This window comes from Bactrocera oleae, chromosome 6 (genome assembly GCF_042242935.1).
Source record: "Bactrocera oleae isolate idBacOlea1 chromosome 6, idBacOlea1, whole genome shotgun sequence".
Lineage (NCBI taxonomy): Eukaryota > Metazoa > Arthropoda > Insecta > Diptera > Tephritidae > Bactrocera > Bactrocera oleae.
The window spans coordinates 52066523-52080438 of NC_091540.1; the positions used below are offsets into that span (position 1 = coordinate 52066523).

The 13916-nt window shown below is 33.6% G+C and overlaps 1 protein-coding gene across 2 annotated transcripts in view; it reads right to left on the reverse strand.

Moving 5' to 3' along the window:
• The window catches only part of LOC106624719 (protein FAM135A), a 51992-nt gene extending 38076 nt beyond the window's left edge, over positions 1–13916 (reverse strand). The window contains exon 1 of one of the 2 annotated variants that reach the window (XM_036359132.2): positions 13649–13916. The gene's annotated coding sequence lies outside the window, so the exon portion shown is untranslated. Of the gene's footprint in view, positions 1–13463; positions 13614–13648 lie in introns of those variants that run through there. The other variant, XM_036359133.2, reaches the window with a different exon arrangement.

A 13916-nucleotide genomic window follows, 5' to 3' on the forward strand; every position in this document is an offset into this window, starting at 1 on the left:
GTATATTATTTTTATAGAACCGAAAAAACTCAAAACTAACACAGTATCATGAAGTAGATTTTTTTTATTATTAAGAGAGTGCCGAATGGAACATCAAATGGTATATATTAGGTAAAGTAAAAAGTTCGTTCGGTTTTTATCTAAGAAATGGCGTTATTGTCCATAGTATTAGTGTTACGTGTCGCATCATGTCATACTATACGGCGCTGAAAACATGTTTATTCGCGCTAAAAGTTTGTCTTTGACTGTTTTTCGATTGATTGACTCAGTTCGTTGTAAGCGCTCGTCAAAGATGGACACCAGCAAAGAGAAAATTCGCCATATTTTACAATTTTTCTTCGATCAAGGCGAAAAAGCAGCCAAAGCGACTGAAAAAATTAATTAAGTTTATGGGTCCGATACTGTAAACGAACGTGTAGCACAAAAGTGGTTTGCTAGGTTCCGCTCCGGTAATTTCGGTGTCAAAGATGCACTCCGCGTCGGGATGCCTGTCGTCGAAAATTGCGATAAAATCATGAAAATAGTGGAAACAGACCGTCACGTGAGCACTTATTTAATTGCTGAGGAACTAAAGATAAGCCAGAAAACCGTTTGGAACCATTTGCATAACCTTGGATTCAAAAAGAAGCTCGCTGTTTGGGTGCCACACGAACTAACGCAAAAAAAGGAAGGTTTTGCTGTGTGTTTGGTGGGATTGGCAAGGAATCATCTACTACGAGCTGCTCCCCTATGGCCAAACGCTCAATTCGGCCCTCTACTGCCAACAACTGGACCGCTTGAAGGCAGCACTCATCCAGAAGAGGCCATCTTTGATCAACAGAGGCCGAATTGTGTTCCATCAGGACAACGCCAGGTCACACGTCTTTGGTGACCCGCCAGAAGCTCCGGGAGCTCGGATGGGAGGTCCTAATGCACCCACCTGATAGTCCGGACCTGGCACCAAGTGATTACCATCTTTTCCTGTCCATGGCGAACGCGCTTAATGGTGAGAAGTTAGCCTCAAGAGAGGCCTGTGAAAATTGGCTCTCCGAGTTTTTTGCCAATAGGGACGCAGCCTTCTACGAGAGGGGTATAATGAAGTTGGTATCTCGTTGGCAACAAGTTTATGAACAAAACGGCACATATTTGACTTAAATTCGACAAATGCACACAAAGTTATCATCTTTTGAAAAAATCAATAAAAAACCGAACAAACTTTTTACTTTACCTAATATTATCTAAAATAATAGAATAGCAATTAGTTATACCACTTTTACTTTCTGTATGAAAGTGAGTAGAGTCCAACTATAGAGAAGTGACGAATCGAAGCCGACTACAATTAATAAAATTATTTTTGAGTCAAAATTTTTTTAATTAATTATGGAAATTATTTATCTAAATATTGTCTCCTCTATCTAATTACAATTGGTCTAATAATTTGTATTCGATTTCTTAATGAAATTAATCGTTAATTAGCAGAAGTCGCTTGGCAAAAATCTTAGTTTGCATTATCTAGATTGGATAAGATAGCTAATCGGTAGCATCAAGGAATGATTAGTATCATCTCATCTGCGTGTAACTATAGTTGTAGACAATTCCACATAAAACAGCCTTGATATGCAATCTAAAATCACTCCTTACAAAAAGTGTTACTTTGGACTGGATACATAGTTTCCATCACTGAAAAAATTCAATTGAATATCAACTAATGTAAGCTGCAGTGGAGAGAAGCTACATATGTTTTAGAAAGGTCAAGTGGTGAGTGACCGCATTTCACTTAGCGTTTCGACTTTCAAAGCGACAAAATGCACAGGTCTTGAGAAATTGGTTAAAATTGTTAAGTTGTTTACAATGCTTAACAATAAAGGGAAATGAAAAATTTATACAGGAAGAATATATTTCAATTTACATAAATAACTTACAACTACATCAAATCAACAAACAAACACCATTTATAGAATCGTTTCGTGAAAATGTACACATTTACAATATATATTTATTTAAGCAACAGAATAGTTGATACATAATCAGTTTATAACCAACAAAGCGAACAATAAGACTAAAGTAAACAAAAACAAAAATAAAAGCCCAACCTAACAACAATAGCATCAACTACAACAATATGTATACTATTCGGTATACTTGTATTAGTGTTGCGATAAGATCCTTATTTTTATGTCAAATGAAATGAAAAGTTAGTAGTGTCAACGATGACGACGAGGGCAAAATCGAAAACAACTGTTAGAGTTGTCATGACATTGTGGATGGTGTTTTGCGATTTTGCGGTTTCATTGTGGACTTAGTGATGGCGTGATGGGATGATTCAAATCACAAATCGCTGCTAAAATGCTTAAAAGATTATCCCTGCGTTAAGTAGAAGGAAATCTGCGGGCGTAATGCATACACATATTTCATTTTAGAGATTCGATATGATAACTCAAAATAGTTTAGAGATTCAGCGAATAAACATCAAAATTTTAATGGCGGACAACAAGCAATTGAAAATGAAAAAATATAACATTGAGATATCTATTAAGCAGCTCATGAAATTGTAAATAATATTGAAATGTTATGAAAGTATTTTGGGCTTTGCAATCTTCAAATAAGTCTTCTTCAGTGACTTCAGATAAAATTCAAAAATGAAAGGAGAAACGAAGAAATAAGTTTGAGTGGAACGATGCATTAAAACCACGATATTCTTATAAAATCGATAAATCAAAACGGAAAACAGTTATGAGGCGAGTTTAGGGACGGCTAGTATAGTTGTGTGAAGTTAGTATCTATCACACATATTTACAATATACATATATACTCGTATCTGTAAATCCACTTCAGCAGACATTAACGTAGTAGTTATACGTAACCCCTGTATAGATATGAATCGAAGTCATTCATTAGACCCTGAACAGCTGAACAGGGCATATTAAGTTTGCCAGGAAGTTTGTAATATTAGTAGGAAACGTCGAAGACTCTATGAAAAGCATATATTAATAACCAGCATGACGAGCTGAGTCGATTTAGCCATTTCCAGATGTTGCGAACTAGTTCCCCAATTTTTAAGTTATCGATATGAAATCCTTTTCTATCGAAGAACAGAGCAATCGGAACCGCCGATATCGGACGACTACAATTTGGTTTATTATATAAAGCAGCGGTACAATCTTCCAAAAAATTGTTCAGATCATACTACTATAGCATAGAGCTGTCATACAAACTAATCGATGAAAATCAAGTTCTTGTATGGCATTTTTTGTATTTGTGAAAGGTATGCTAGTTTTGGTGCAACCGAAGTTAAAGTTTTTTCATGTTTTTTAACAAATTGACTTTACCGCGAGTGATACGGGTGAAAGATTAAATTTATTAATATATTATGAACGATAAGAGGGAGTGAAGTTAATTGCAAGAACCGAACTCATTTAATTCGGTAAAGAATGCTGAGAAAATCTGATATCGCTTTCGCCCATACTAGGGAGAAAGTTTGCTCTGGCATTTGCCACTGTAAACATACCAAAGGTTTGCTTCGATATAATTTTTTTCCTGCTTGGATAAGTGACATTCAAATTTCAGAGCATAAAACGTTTCTCTAGTTTATGAAATCATGAAAGCTCTGGGCGAAGTGTGTTCCATTCGAGAACAAAATTGTCAAAAAAGAAAATCAAGTATTCGGGGCAATCTTTGGAGCTGTTAAAACATAATAAACATAAATGTTGGCAATAATAAGTGACAATGGCAAAAGCGTGTCTCTTTCAGTCCAATCAATGGTCATCCGCATCAATTTCAACATTCGACCGAATTAAAAGGGTGAAAAGCCACAATAGTCCGCTGGAAAAGTTATGGCGTCTTTATTTTGGGATGCGCGGGGAAAAGTTTCGACAATCTTGAAAAGACAAAAAACCTCAACCCTCAAGAGAATACTCGCTAGAAAGTAACTTAACAGTAATGAAGAGACATTCTCCAAGACAGACGCTTATTTTAAAGCAAAAGGTTAAGGTTAAAGGTCAAACTTCAAGAGTGGTATCAAAACGTTGGAACATCGCTATAATCAGGATATCGGCCTCGATGACAACTATGTTATATAGAAAAATCGAATTCTGCAAAAAATTCATAATGTAACGAACTTTTCAGACTGTCTTTTATGCTGTATAATTCTAAGCGAGGCAAGAATTCGATACTTGGAGACAAATTTAGTGAGGAGTATGCGTCGACAACTGGAGGCAATTATTGCAACAAAAGAAGGGCCAACAAAATAGATGAAATAGAGATAAAAATATAACAAGAAATATTAATTTTGAAACAAATAAGCGCTTCGTAGATTAATAGAACTAGACGTATGTAAACTTTATTCATTCACTGCTGCTTCGACAAATGCTTATTATATTATACAACCACATGCCGGGTATGCATGTTCAATTAATTCTTTCTAGAGCCGCAAATGCACTTAAGTTTAGTAAAATCCAGGCCCATATACAAGTCATATCCCTTGTACAATAACAAAACTATGCACACCTGATTCGGTTTTTACACAATCTTTTTTAATTCATTCCATTTAGCTAGATTAAAAATTTTTTGGTTTAATTTTTATTTGTCAGATTTAATTTTTGTTATGCATAGTTGTTATTGTGTTAATATTCTGTGAACTATCAATGCAATCAGAAGTGCTTGTTAAAGATATTCTTATGGGCAAATTCTTTAGGGTGCATTTCTTTTTTTAAGCTATTGCATAGCTTCTATCATGGACTTTGAGCGTGGGGACTGAATCAAGAAATTCCGTAACGGAAATAAACCTAACACCATCATACATGCATACTTGTATATGTCATATCAAGCAGGGTGATTCAAAAATAATAATATTTTAGATACAAAATGGCAAAGAAAAATATAGAATTTAATACAAATTGAATTAATAAAAAATATATTATTCAAAATTCGGAGTTATAATATTAGTAACATTATTATTATTTTGGTAAATAGCTACCACACCTTTTTCTAACAGTATCTCGTTTGACTTGAACAATACAATTGAAATTAGGTATTTCAATCGGATTATCAATGGTAATAAATTTCCACTTATCTTAGCTGGCGATTTCAACATCAACTTCGCTGATAAAATATCAGAGCGAGTGACAACTTTTCTTTCGGAAAAAATTAATTTGAAAATGAATAACGAACCACAAGAATTCACAACAAAATATGGGACCACAATTGACGCGGTATTTTACCAGATATTTAGAGGATATCAAATGTCAAACTGATGTTTCTCATTTCATGTAGCATAAACCTATAGTTTCAATGATAAAAATTCCTGAATAACCTACATGTATTGTAAGATAATAAAAAAATGTTAAACCATATTAACTACTTATTTAATCAATAAAAGAAAAAAGTTCGTTTTCTTATCGATAACTTGAATTAATATCAAAGAAAAAAAAAATAATGCATAAAAAATAAATAATTATAATTGCACAAGTTGATAAAAAAGGCTATGCTTTACCGCGGCAGTCCCCGAGTGCCACACGTACTTTTTTTTAATAACTATGCTTGTATAGATACACATTACATAATATATGTAATTTCTTAAATAAAATATTTAACAAAATAAACACTAATACATGTTCTTAAAAAATCCTTATTTTTCACCATTTTTAATAGGTTTAAAAGATAGGAAACCAATCACCTCTTTTATACGGGTTTTTCTGGAAACAATCTACCGTGTAACAACAGAATTAGGTGTATAGCTGTTATGTCCTTTTGAAAAACCAATTACTGATCAGATATGTACATATGTATGTACAAGTATAACCTTTAACGACTCCAAAATGGGTACCTGTTCAATTACTTAAAACAGACCTTAAATAGTTACATGAGGGACAGTTAATTATAAGCTTCAGCTGCTTCATGTTATGAAAACTTAATAAATATGTTAGGCAATCATTTTATTTCGTCCTTGCAACATGCAAACTTGCACCTTAATTTCAATATCAATATCACAAACAAATACAGAGGCAAACTCAAAGTTGAAGCTTATAATTTTCGGTTCTTACCTAACTTTAGTAACTATACATATTTTATGACAGCTATACGGTCGAACAGTATGCATGCACAGCAGAGTAGGAGAAGCACAGACAGAATAATGAACTATTTGGCGCTTGGAGGAGCTCGCCAACTAGCTGTTAGTTGTTGTTGCTGAATACGATTTTTTTAAGGTGAGGGCAAAATGTTTCACGTTCAATTTAGTGATAAATATGCAGTTATGTACACTTTTTGCTAGAAACCTGCGAGACACAAGCAAATATTTGTAGCGGGCAATGACTTTTGATATTAATATTGCCTACATTCCCAATCAAAAAAAAACATATTATATTAAATTTGTATGTTCTCGCAACAAGTTGCTCGCAGTATAAAAGTTTTGTTCAGCTAACGGCTGTTTGTAGCACTGAATACTATTATACTTGTAGAAAGATATACTATGTGGAATTATACGTATTAGTGGTCAAGATGACGAGACGAATTGATAAGATATATATATTTTCTAAATTATATCAACCGAACTTGGCAAAAATATATATTCCTACAATTGCTTGATATATGCGGAAAATGATTGAGATTATCGGGTACAAGGGCTTTGTTCAAAGTGTTAAATTTAACCGTAAAGACTTCATAGCAGGTTTGCATGTTAATCGGTGTAAAATTGTTCAATGGGCGTGGTCTACTTTTAGGTGAATTTTCATATCTCAGCAACTATTGGACAAATTTAAACCAAATTTTGTGCAGAACCTTGACATCCTTATCATACTGTTGGAAAATGAGCAAAATAAGACTACAATCATGCACACACACACACAATATAAAAATATTTTAATAAAACTTTGTACTTTACCAAGTATGGCACCTAAAATCTTAAGCTGGTCGAAATTTCCCAATAACTTCATACCGAAATATGGATTTAAATATAGAAAATCTGTAAGATTGTTATTGAAATTCAAGAGAAATCTTTTTCAGATTATAAAGTGGTTTAAAAAAAATGTATGAACCCGAATCATAAGATCTTTTAGTCTGTGTGACATTTTATATGATGAATGATCTTTAATGGAAAGTTTTCTTGAGTACAACGTCAAAAATTAATTATGTATTGTAGATCCACAACTAGTTCTAGTCCCCATATAGATCTTCCGTTGCTTCGAATCGCGAGAGTACGATGTGTGTTCCGAAAATAACGGGAATTTAAAAATTAAAATTTCTCGGGTTTGGAGCGTTCAATTGTAATAAACAAATTTTATTACTATATTGTTTTTATTATATTAATTATAGTATTATTCATGGCTCCGTGTGACTTGATCCTATTTCCAAAAATAAATGGCCGTCGTTTTCCAAGTATGGATGAAATTATCAGCTGAAAGAGCTAGGGCCTATCCCAAAAACGGGTTTGAAAAGAAGAAAGAGGGACTCTTTTAAAGGCGACAACCTTAATGTAGGCAAATGAATAAATTTTTTGGACACACTTCGTATACTAAACAATGTCCGGGTGTACTCGAACTTTGCCTTTCTTTAAATTTTTTAAGAATACGACTATAAAATTGCTCGAGGTTAAGCTTAGTACTAAGCAATATATGTCGAAAACTTTGTGCAATATATAAAATTTTTCTTTCTTATTGATTAAGCAACTCATACGTTTTCGCTAATATTTCATGAGCAACTGCCTGATTTGAAATATGATGCCAGAAAATATAAAATCACTATTATTTGCCAAAACATAATTTATTTTTAGACGCCATATTCTCAAATAGTTTCACCCACCGATGATATACAAGTACGAATGTAATGTTTAGTGGGAGATGAAAAATGCTGGCGCCTAACGACATGCCATCAAGGCCAACAAACAGCCAACGGAAGCATATAAAATAATAACAAAAATTGAAATATGAAAAAGCTTTTATATCATGCAAACCTTTTATTTCTGATTGTGTACCAGTTTGCTGAAAGTCATTTTCAATTTACATTGACGAACTTGTGACGGTCGACTTGGCACTTTTCACGCTCGAATCAAGGTACCGCCTGGCCACAATACATGTGCTACAAGGTGGACGAAATGAAGAACTTGTATGAATATACACCCTTAAATAATGTCGTTTGATTGCAATTGAGAGAGACCAAGTTGGAGGTTATGTTTCCCAGACGTTGTTGGTGTGGGAGTGCAACGTATAAAAATATCCGTTAAATATCACATGTGAGAAGCAGTCGTATTATATGCTGCGACAGGGGCAACTCGGAATTGCTTGTGATGTCCAAAGGTGGTTTATATACCATTATCTCATACATACAAACTTAAGGTTTTCACTGTAACTGCTGCAAGTGTTTGTGGTTATGTTGTGGCAGGGGCGGATAGCGATGGCAAATGTCGCATGCTTGTCGTCAACGTAACCCTTAAACAAGCAATTTGTAGTCATAGAAAGGTGGGTGTGAGAAGCGGGAAGTACAGTCCCTGCAGGAAAACATTTTTGTTCAGCGCTTTGGTAATTTTGTCGAAAGTTAGTTTAATGTATATAAGCCCAAAAATGTTTTGAAATGAAAATAAAATATTAAAGTGTTTATAATTACTTCAACGTACCACACCCGTTGAAGTAATTATAAACACTTTAATATTTTATTTTCAATTCAAAACATTTTTGGGCTCGTGTTCAAAATACTCGATTTTGATTTGCAAGAGAATATATATATTATATATATTCTCAAAAATATATATATTATATATATTAAACAACAACATGAACTCAGCTATTATTTCTGATTTAAAGGAGCTTAGTTTAAGAAGTAAGGGCTTTCAACGCTGAACTGTGTGACTGTGAGGCTAGCTCTATTGTGAATGAGATCTTGAAATATACCCATTTTGATAATCGCTCCCAATATCTCTTCGTTAACCAACGAAACTTTATTTTTACTATTTTCAAACCAGAAATAAGTATAGTTTTAAATCACTAAAAAACACAGTTTTAAACCACTTCAAACTAAAAAGTGAAAAATAATTCCTTATATAAACTGACAGAAATATTGACCGAAAAATATTTGTATTATTGTGAGAAAGAGAAAAAAATTGAGAGGCGACTATGGAAACTTTCTGGGCTATGCAGTGAGCGTCATCTTTTATGTTAGTTTGCTAACTTTGACTGGCATTATTTTTGCGTGTGTATTAGGTGTAATATTGGTGTGAGTGTTTGTCTGGAGCTGATGAATAGTCCAAGTATTAATGTCGTACAACTTATTTTTTCAAATAAATTTGCAAAACACAGTCATAGGGAGATAAACATCGATATCGGGGGGCGTATCTATATCGCCTCCTTTGGAAATCAGATATCTAGGAGGTTTTGTTGCCGAAACTGAATAGTTTGTTTCATAATATGTCATAGCGTTACGTTTTGGTGAAACCAGTAACAGTCAAGACGATTTTCATGTATCGAATTTTTGATATTCCTGAACATGATATATTAAGTTTGCTACGAAGAAAAAGACGTTGGAGACCCTATAATATATATTTATATATATATTTTTATTTCATAGCAAACTTAATATATCATGTTCAGGAACATATATTATATATATATATTATCAGCAAGATGAGCTGAGTGGATTTAACCATGTATATCTGTTCGTCCGCTTGTCTGCATATACGTGAACTAGTCATTCAGTCTTTGAGACATCGATCTGGATTTTTACGCACGTTCTTTTCTCCCAAGAAGCTGCTCATGTGTCGGAATCGCCGATATCGGACCAATATAGCATATAGTTGCCATACAAACTGAGCGATTAACATCATGTCCTTGCAAGAAAACCATTTTTATTTGACAAGATATGCTTACGAAATTTGGCCTGGATTATTGCAAGACAACGGTACCAAGTCCGAAGAAATTGTTCAGATCGAACCGCTATAGCATACAAACTGAATTTGTAAAGGGTATTATAGCTTCGGTGCAACCGAATTTAACGGTTTTTCTTTTTCTAGTATAAATTGTTCCGAATTTAGGTTATGTCTAAACAGGTCTAACACTCAAACAGTTTATAATTGTGAAAGTTCACAAATGTTTATGTTTATATAACATGAAATATGGCGTAATTATATCATAAGGAGCCAAACTAATACCGAAGCAATGCATTTTCTTACAGGGATCTAATCATAGAAGGAAATACTTTATAAAGCCTTTAATATACTGGCCCGGTCTAGTACTTTCCAACCGACCAACAAGCAAACACTTAAACGCGATGCTCTCACTTGTCGCATACGCACCCGGCAATGTTAATATATTCTATAATATAATACAAGCCATTCGTGTCTGTCGACGCGGAGCAATAAAAAATATTAGCATAAAAGCAAGCATTTTAAAGCTACTAAAACTATAAGTATATATATAGTACATACAGATATATATATATATATACATATATATATATGCATATATGAATGTGTATATTCTTTATGCGGATAACGTAGAAGAAATGCTTTTACGCGCTCTCTAAGGGCAGCAGACATGTTGTGTTTTAAAAGCACTTTCACAAATTTTTTTTTTGCAAATTTTATTTCCATATGTATGTTTATACATATATTTTTTTATATCTTTTTTATGCTCTGCTTTCTGTGTTTCATAATTAAAATTGTATGCTCTTTAATTTTATTTTGCACTTCAAATTTATTTGATTTATTTTTGCATACTTAGGGCCACCGAAAACCCTGACACGCATTCTGGCCCAAGGAGTGTTCATTCTATGCACATAGCATACACACACATACATATACATTTTCACACTTAAATACATATTTATAGAAGATTTTTATGTTTGACGTTCTCAAAATTATTTATATACAAAATTCTGCTAGCTCTAGTCATACACCCATACATATGTATCTATATACATATGTGCATGTATATACATGTGCATTTTGTTTTCATTTTTGCGTAGGGCGATGGCCAACGTTGTGCTGGTCATTGCCAAAACGTTGAATTCGTCGAAAAAGAGACTGCGAAATATATAATATCTGTATATATGTATATTATAGATGCTTCAGCACATTTTCCTCAAGCACTTAAATGTACTTTAATTAAAGAAGGCATCTCGTGCCCTATTAAATTTGATGTAAATTCGCTCGCTAATGCTGCCACTGTGAAATTTCAAGGTGAAAATTGTTATTAAATTATTTTATTAGGTGGCTAACACAGCCCAGGGAATAGCTACGTGACAATGATGCTGAAATGGCTGACTTAAAGCACGCAAAAATATTTACTTTCTACTGAGAAAACAAAACAGAGTGTGATCTTTAACTTCTTGCAAAAAAAAAAAAAAATCAAAAAAAATTATGTGCGGTTGAAGCTATAGCTTCACAGTTTCATTTATTATGGCATAAAAGAATAAAAAATACTTTTAGTTTGATTTTGTTCGGTCAGTTTGTATGGCAACTAGATGCTATAGCAACTTTCAAGCAATCAGTTATCCTTTACCTCGTAATGATCCCCAAAATAATCTATATAAATATCTGAATAAGTAGATTGGATTTCTAAATTATTTACGCAATAGAATATGTCTATGTGGAAAAGCATTAATTTTCATTTTCATTTTAATCTCGTTCGAAAATTTTATTAAAAATGTTTTCTCTTTTTTTCTTTATTTTTTATAGAAATATATTTAAAATCCTTTAATCCGTTCGTACATGTCCAACATAAAAGTTATTGAAATAAATATTTTAAGTGAAAGCGCCATAAGAGTTGGTGGATATCAAGAAATATGTGTTATTTGGCACTATCTGCTAAGAAGCGTCTTTCATGAGGCAACACTTTTTCTTGCTTTATGTTTCTTGGGATCGAAATTTACTTCTACGTTCTCCGGCATTTGTGGTGTTGGCTAGACGCTGCTTTTGAATGAAAGTACCAACATGTTTTTAGTCCATACCGAACGGCGAATCAATATTTTGACACTAAGACACTACCACTTTTGGCTATTTGAGAAAAAAAAATATGCTTAAAACAATAAAAAATGTTAGTTTCGGCTGCACTGAAGCTATTATAGCCTTCAGATGTTCTTTTCAGAAAATAACTATGTCTGTAACTTAATCGGAAAACCTGACCGGCAAACGCTTTGTATCCAACGGAAAACGTTTTGATAATTCTTTTTAGCCACAGTGTTTGATATAAACAACCATAGTATATTGTCAAATAAAAACGTTTTCCAAATAAGGACTTGACCTTGATCATTCGGTTTGTATGGCAGCGATAGCATATACCGGTTTGATATCAGGGGTTCCGGCAAATGAAACACTTCTTGGGAAAACCGGAAGTGTGGAAACTTAAAAACTTATGGAATAGCTCGCGTATATACAGACAGACCAACGGACAGACAGACGAACATCGACTCAGCTCGTCATGCTGATAATATATATATATACATATATTTTATATGGTCTCCGACGTTTCTTTCAAGAGATTCATAACAAGAGATCTTTAACAAAACGAAAATATTAAGTGTTAAAACATAATACGATTAGGAGTCTACACGTCATATAAAGTCTGGCAGAGTTCATCTTATGCTACCACGCCTTGCTTATCTTACATGTTAAGGCTTTCTTCTAACTATTTTTATACCCTGAATAGGGTATAATAAGTTTAGCATGAACCACGTCATTCTTGTAACAATCAGAAGGAAACGGCGAACCTACAAATATGTACATATATATGATTAGCATGACTAGCTGAGTCGATTTAGCCATGTCTGTCTGTCCATTTCCATATACGCGAACTAATCCTTCATTGTTTGAGATATCGATCTGAAATTTTGCACACGTCCTTTTTTCCCAAGAGAATATTTTGTATTTATGCAGAGTACTTGTATATACATAGCTTCAAAATATAATTGTTCTAAATACATATATGCGTATTTATATGTATTGTATTGTACATACATATGCATACATATTTTTTGCATTATTTTAATTTGTTACAACTTAAAAACATTTTTAAGCACTTTCACCGTTTACCACAATCACATTTCAATAAATTTTATTGGCATGCAATACAAATTTGATACATTTGATATTTTATGAGCTTTCAACAACTTTGAAATCACTAATTACCACAATTTATGCGCTTATGCGTGTAATAAATGCGCAAACGCTTCAAATTTCCTGCTTGAATTTACAAATTTATCACCGCAATGAAGTAAATCGATTTAAATTTTTATTGTACGTACTTGCAACACGCACTTTGCGCCCACTTGGCAAACGCATTTGTTATTTGGCACTTACATGAGCGCACACACACACGCGAACGCATATGCGCACGCACTTTCTGAATGACTTCGTTAAAGCTTCATATTGTTGTTGTGGTTGGTGTTGATATGACTTTTGCCTGCACCAAGTATCCGCCCAATGCACTAATTAGGCTCTGACAGCAGTCACGGTGCGTAGGTAGGTCTTCTTATGCTTTTTGTTGTTATTTTTGTACACATACACAGAAAGCGAATTTCCTTCCGTTACTGTCTTCGTCGTCCCAATTTCCACTGTGGACTATCGCTTTCGATTTTACTGCTCTTTAACCAAGCTCTGCTTACTTGCTTTCATTGCGACACTCACTTTTTGCACAAACTCATATGCACATAAGAACATATTAACATATCTACACTTTCACACATTTACCTTCAAGCGAATATTCACTCTTTCACCATTTCTTTCAAAATTCGCTGGCTTTTATATAATTTGAAATTTATTTTTTATTGAAAATAAAACTAAAATTGCACTACTCTTTTTGCGTTGAAAACGAAATTAAAGCGAGCGAAAATCAGTTTTCTAATGCTTGTAGAAATCAGGTAAACGGAAAAGGTTCGGTCGTGTTCCGTTAATGCCGTTCTCCATTTGTCTGCATCCGCCAACACGTCCGTAAGGTAAAAATGTCTACAAAAAACTG